This window comes from Bos grunniens, chromosome X (assembly GCF_055505025.1).
Source record: "Bos grunniens cultivar Pamir isolate PY7600 chromosome X, Bosgru_T2T1.0, whole genome shotgun sequence".
Lineage (NCBI taxonomy): Eukaryota > Metazoa > Chordata > Mammalia > Artiodactyla > Bovidae > Bos > Bos grunniens.
The window spans coordinates 54,548,236-54,555,680 of record NC_141194.1 but is presented as its reverse complement, the minus strand read 5'-3'; the positions used below and the strand labels follow the sequence as shown (position 1 = coordinate 54,555,680).

Genomic DNA, 7,445 nt, shown 5'->3' with positions numbered 1-7,445 from the left:
AACATGTACACACTGCTATATTTAAAATGGATAACCAACAAGGACCCCTATGGTATGGCACATGGAACCCTGCTCAATGTTATGGGGCATCCTGGATGGGAGGGGAGTTTGGGGGAGAATGGATCCATGTATATGTCTGGCTGAATCCCTTCACTGTTTGCCTGAAACTATCACAACATTGCTTGTTAACTGACTGTGTGTGTGCTCAGTTGTGTCTGACTTTTTGTGACCCCATGAACTGTAGCCCGCCAGTCTCCTCTGTCCATGGACTTTTCCAGGCAAGAATACTGGAGAGGGTTGCCATTTCCTACCTCAGTGGATCTTCCCAATCCAGGGATTGAAGCTGTGTCTCTTGTGTCTCCTGCACTGGCAGGCAGATTCTTTACCATTGTGTCACATGGGAAACCCAATACAAAATAAAAAGTTTTTAGAAAACACTAAAAAGGTAAAAATAAAGCTATCAAATCAATCCAATTAAAAAAAGAAATAGAAACACTTATACACTGTTGGTGGGAACATAAAATAGTATATCCACTTTGAAAAATAGTCTGGTGGTTCCTTGAATGATTGAACGTAAAGTTATCATATGACCCAGCAATTCCACTTCTAGGTATATACCCAAAAGAAATGAAAACATATGCCTGCACATAAACTTGTACATGAATGTTTCAGTTCAGTTGAGTTCAGTCACTCAGTCGTGTCTGACTCTTTGTGATCCCATGAATCGCAGCACGCCAGGCCTCCCTGTCCATCTTCAACTCCCAGAGTTTACTCAAACTCACGTCCATCGAGTCGGTGATGCCATTCAGCCATCTCATCCTCTGTCGTCCCCTTCTCCTCCTGTCCCCAATCCCTCCCAGCATCAGAGTCTTTTCCAATGAGTCAACTCTTCGCATGAGGTGGCCAAAGTACTGGAGTTTCAGCTTTAGCATCAGTCCTTCCAATGAACACCCAGGACTGATCTCCTTTAGAATGGACTGGTTGGATCTCCTTGCAGTCCGAGGGACTCTCAAGAGTCTTCTCCAACACCACAGTTCGTTTACAAGAGCATTATTCATAATAAGAAAAAGGTGAAAACAACCTAAATGTCCATCAACAGACAAATGGATAAGCAAAATATGGTATCCATGCAATGAAATATTATTCAGCTATAAAAAGGACTGAAGTACTGATACTTATGCTACAACATAGATGAATCTTGAAAACATATGCTAAGTAAAGGAAGCAAGTCACAAGAAAACCTGTATACTATATGATTCCACTCATATGAAAGTTCAGAAAAGGGAAATACATAGAGACAGAAAGGAGATTAGTAGATGTTTAGGGTTGGAAGAGGGAATGGAGATATGGAGGGATGATAGCTAAGTGGTTTCTTTTTTAAAATTATTTATTTATTAATTTAGCTGCCTGGGGTCTTAGTTGCAGCATGTGGGATCTTTTGCTGCAGTGCATAGACTCTCTAGTTGTGGCGCACAGGCTCAGCGGTTTAGTGTGGACTTAATTTGCTCTGTGGCATGTGGGATCTTAGTTCCCTGACCAGGGATTGAACCTGTGTCCCTTGCATTGTGAGGCAGATTCTTAACCATTGGACCACAGGGATATCCCTAACTGGTTTCTTCTTGATGTGATGAAAATGTTCTAATATTAACTGTGATGGTTATACATATCTGTGAATAAGTCACTGAACTGTACATAGTTTATTACACACACACACACACACACCCCTAGTAACTCCATAATATGCCAATCATGAGCTAGTTTTCAGCAGTTACCTTCCCTTGATCATAGCTGAATAACAATGTAATTAATTGGAAAACAGGGAAACCAGAGACATGGCTAGAAATGACCTCACACAGCCTATACCATTGCAATATAATCGTCAAGTTCAGTGGAGTTTGTAAAGCTGGTTCAGTTCTGCTCCCCTTGGCAGAAATTCTCACGTTTGTAAAAATTGGATCAATAAGTTCCTAGTTTGAATTGTCAATGGCTTTATCCAGAATATCACTGGCAACTGGTGACTGTAACACCAGCCCAACTTCTTCTGCCCCCATGCTGAGGCACTTCCAATTGTAGATAATACTGTAGGTTGCTGTCCCCATACTGAACTTGAACTTCTCCAGGAAAGTTTTGTTCTCCATAAGGTTCACTGCATTGAACACGTCAAACCCTTTCATTTTGGTGAGAACGAGGGTATTACTCATGAGTTCTAGAAGAGGGGTCTGAGTATGAACATTGTAGAAAGAATATGCAGACTTTAGACTCTTGTGAGGCGGATGGTTCATGATGGTGAGCAGAAGTGTATAAAAGTTCAGGAAATCTATTACCTCACTATTCACATTCTCCACCACAAAACTGTTAATGATAGAACTTCGACAATGTTCTGTAGAACCAGTGTTCCACCTCCTCCTGGCTCATGACTGTTGTGACCCAAAACTGCTTCAGGTACTGGGTGAGGAGCTGGTGCACTACGAGTATGTTCTTTTTTCCCATTGGTCACACCCCAGCTGTCTTGAGAGTCTCTGGCAGCTGGTAGAGCTTCATAGTGCACTGCATGGTCAGAATTCAAGTGGAAGAACTTCACTTCAATCAGCTTCCATGGGTTTAGGGACCAAGGCCAGTACCTGCAGGTGCCAACAGGCTTTGGTAATACCATTGTGGCCGTGTAAACAGCTTGGAAGATGCCTTCCAGGTAAACCCATCAGGTTATCTCATGGATCAGGACTGGAACCACCTTCGTGGAGTACAGCTTCTGGTGGACACACAGGAAGTTGATCTCTACCATCTTCTTCTCTGTGTAATATGTATGGATGTTTGCTGGGATGGCAGTGATGAATCCAACCCATTTCTGACTTGAGACCACCCGAACCCCACAGTGCCACTGGGAAAGCCAGCTAGGTGGCTGGAGAGCCCACGAAACAAATTCTGGGGAATAATCAAATCAGAACATGTTGTCATCATCTTCCACATAATTCTCATTCAGGAGGGTGTTTTTTGCAGATTCCTTGACCCAGTGAAAAAGACCTGAATGGCCTTCTGTGTTTCCTGGGTCTTCTGCTGGCAAACAGTTCATCTGATGAACAGGCCGATCCTGAGCTGAATCTGTCTCATTGCCTTCCTCTTTCTGCTGCTTCTTTTCAGTTTCTTTTTCTCCTTTTTGCTCCACTGTCATTGGATAGACTCAAGCCATCCTGACTATAGCTGGTGTCCTCCTCCTTCTTGCAATCGCTGCAGTGCTCTTGGGCCTTTCCATTCCCTTCCATCATCTGCAGCAGTGGAAGTGCCAGTGGTTTCCCTGCTGTATCACTCCCATCCACCTTCTTGAGTTGCCTGTACATACACTTTTAATGGGTGAATTGTATGATATGTGACATGTGACTTATATCTCAAGGGATAAAAGGAATGAGAAATACTTAACTAAATCCAAATAAAAGTGAGCAATAGAAGGCCTTTCTTCACCTCCTACACACACGCACACATACTGCCCTTCCAACTCGTCCATGGTACCTAGAATAATTCTTGGCATATATAGTAGGTACTCAAATATAGATCAATGGAACAAAATAGAAAGTCCAGAGATAAACCCACGCACCTATGGACACCTTATTTTTGACAAAGGAGGCAAGAATATACAATGGAGAAAAGACAATCTCTTTAACAAGTGGTGCTGGGAAAACTGGTCAACCACTTGTCAAAGAAGGAAACTAGAACACTTTCTAACACCATACACAAAAATAAACTCAAAATGGATTAAAGATCTAAACATAAGACCAGAAACTATAAAACTCTTAGAGGAGAACATAGGCAAAACACTCTCTGACATACATCACAGCAAGATCCTCTATGACCCACCTCCAAGAATATTGGAAATAAAAGCAAAAATAAACAAATGGGATCTAATTAAAATTTAAAGTTTCTGCATAACAAAAGAAACTATAAGCAAGGTGAAAAGACAGCCTTCAGAATGGGAGAGAATAATAGCAAATGAAGCAACTGACAAACAACTAATCTCAAAAATATACAAGCAACTCCTGCAGCTCAATTCCAGAAAAATAAATGACCCAATCAAAAAATGGGCCAAAGAACTAAATAGACATTTCTCCAAAGATGACACACAGATGGCCAACAAACACATGAAAAGATGCTCAACATCACTCATTATCAGAGAAATGCAAATCAAAACCACAATGAGGTACCATTTCACACCAGTCAGAATGGCTGCGATCCAAAAGTCTACAAGCAATAAATGCTGGAGAGGATGTAGAGAAAAGGGAACCCTCTTACACTGTTGGTGGGAATGCAAACTAGTACAGCCACTATGGAGAACAGTGTGGAGATTCCTTAAAAAACTGGAAATAGAACTGCCATACGCCCCAGCAATCCCATCGCTGGGCATACACACCAAGGAAACCAGAATTGAAAGAGACACGTGTACCCCAATGTTCATTGCAGCACTGTTTATAATACCCAGGACATGGAAGCAACCTAGATGCCCATCAGCAGATGAATGGATAAGAAAGCTGTGATACATATACACAATGGAGTATTACTCAGCCATTAAAAAGAATACATTTGAATCAGTTCTAATGAGGTGGATGAAACTGGAGCCGATTATACAGAGTGAAGTAAGCCAGAAAGAAAAACACCAATACAGTATACTAACGCATATATATGGAATTTAGAAAGATGGTAATGATAACCCTGTATGCAAGACAGCAAAAGAGACACAGATGTACAGAACAGTCTTTTGGACTCTGTGAGAGAGGGAGGGGGGAATGATTTGGGAGAATGGCATTGAAACATGTATAATATATAAGAAACGAATCGCCAGTCCAGGTTTGATGCAGGATACAGGAAGCTTGGGGCTAGTGCACTGGGATGACCCACTGGGGAGGGAGGTGGGAGGGGGATTCAGGATGGGGAACACGTGTACACCCATGGCAGATTCATGTTGATGTATGGCAAAACCAATACAATATTGTAAAGTAATTAGCCTCTAATTAAAATAAATAAATTTAAATTAAAAAAATAAATATACATGAAGTAGATACTCAAGAAATATTTGTCAAATTAAGGAATATAGTTTATATCTACGAATGGATGTATTGGAGATGGATGAAGGAGTAATACAAAACTGAAGGATGTCCAGAACAGGGGCTAGCTGGGCCTGAGGTTTTGGGGAATGGTCACTATAAGTTCTCTCTCTGTATATATTTTGTCAACCTGGTAGACAAACTACTTTCCTGAAATCCAGTGAGACACATCAGTTTTTAGCTGCTCCATCCTAGACTCAGTCACTACTTCCTCTAATCATATTCTGCTCTTCCCATAGCCACCATTTCCTTTTCTCTCTTGCAATCCCACTACCTGGATTACTACAATCCCACTAGGAGTACAGCAGACTCAACATTAAAAGCGCTCTCTTATGAGGTAATGAGCTTCATGTCACAAGAGGATGAAGACCTACTATTAGGATTCTATAAACACCATTCCTATATAAGATTCCATCACATACTATATAAGCATGGTCAACATACATAATGTCAATTTCAATTTCCTCATCTGCATGCACACATAAACCCCCTCAGACTTAATTCAGATAGTCCCCACTTTAAACAAATTCACAATAAGCTTTCAAAGGCACAGGAATGGTATATACATATATATTTAAATAGTCAATAATAATCCAAATAATAACTAAAAGCATGAAACACATGATTCCATACTGATATAAATAAATGATTGAACAAATAAATAAATAGAGGAGAAGGAAAAAAATCTTTCTTACAGAATGATTCCAAATAGTATACATATTCTCTTCTTCTAGGTGGTGGAGCTTAACATCCTTCCCCTAGAGTATGAGCTGGACTTAATAACTCAGTTCTAACCAATATGTGTACAGAATAGAAATATGTATAGAGATGGGAATGTAGTAACTTTTTGATGGAGAAATTTGGTGGAGACTAACTTAGAAAGGTGATAAAAGTTCACATTACCAGTGATGTCCTGTGGATGTTACCTCCTCCCTGATACCGTGAGATAAGAAGGGCACTTCACCTTGGTGATGTTCTTCTCCCAAGCCAATCACCCCAGCCTAGTTATAAGGAAAACATCAGACAAACCCAAACTGAAAGACATTCTACAAAAATACTATTCTAAACTGTTGAGGTCATGAGAACCAAGGCGACTGACAAACTGACAGATCAGAGGGGACTAAGAGAACATGATGACTAAAGACAAAATGGTAGCCTGGACTGAGTCCTAGAACAGAAAAAGAGCATTAGTGGAAAAGCTAGTATAATACAAATACATTCTGTGGTTTAGTTTACAGTAATTTGGGTTTTTATTTTTTATTATTTATTTATTTTTTATTTTTTAATTTAAATTTATTTATTTTAATTGGAGGCTAATTACTTTACAATATTGTATTGGTTTTGCCTTTAAATTTTGAAACAAGGAGTCACAGGAATGTAGCACGCTGACATAAGGGGAAACTGGGTGAATTTTTGATACTATCTTTGCAGCTTCTATGTAAATCTAAAATTGTTCTAAAATACAGAGTTTATTTAAAAAGAAACAAAATAAATATTCTCAAGATTCTTTTAAAGAGATTTAAAGGATCTTAGCATCACTGACTCAACGGACATGAATTTGAGCAAATTCTGGAAGACAGTGGAGGGCAGAGGGGCCTGGTGTGCTACAGTACATGGGGTTGCAAAGAGTCTGACCCTGTTTAGCGACTGAACAACAATAATAAAGGATCTTAATTCAACCATCCATCCAGGATTTTTGTTGAAAGAGACACTAGAGCATAATGGTTAAGAATTGATTGAGGGCAAGTGTACCCATGTGGACTCCCCAGGTGGCTCAGTGGGTAAAGAACCTGCCTGCAATGCAAGAAACGCAGGAGGTATGGGTTCAATTCCTGGGTCCCCTGGAGAAGATCCCCTGGAGAAAGAAATGGCAACCCACTCCAGTATTCTTTCCTGGAGAATCCCGTGGACAGAGGAGCCTTGCGGGTTACAGTCCATAGGTCGTAAAGAGTCAGACACAACTGACTGCAGATGATGATTGCAGCCATGAAATTAAGACACTTACTCCTTGGAAGGAACGTTATGACCAACCTAGACAGCATATTAAAAAGCAGAGACATTACTTTGTCAACAAAGGTCCCTCTAGTCAAGGCTATGGTTTTTCCAGTAGTCATGTATGGATGTGAGAGTTGGACTATAAAGAAAGCTGAGTGCCGAAGAATTGATGCTTTTGAACTGTGGTGTTGGAGAAGACTTTTGAGAGTCCCTTGGACTGCAAGGAGATCCAACCAGTCCATCCTAAAGGAGATCAGTCCTGGGTGTTCATTGGAAGGACTGATATTGAAGCTGAAACTCCAATATTTTGGCCACCTGAAGCGAAGGGCTGACTCATTTGAAAAGACTCTGGTGCTGGGA

The 7,445-nt window shown here is 40.5% G+C and overlaps 1 pseudogene; it reads right to left on the bottom strand.

Moving 5' to 3' along the window:
- Positions 1–1,967: 1,967 nt before the first annotated feature.
- On the bottom strand, positions 1,968–3,169 carry LOC147340388 (glycylpeptide N-tetradecanoyltransferase 1 pseudogene; annotated as a pseudogene).
- Between the last annotated feature and the right edge of the window lie 4,276 nt (positions 3,170–7,445).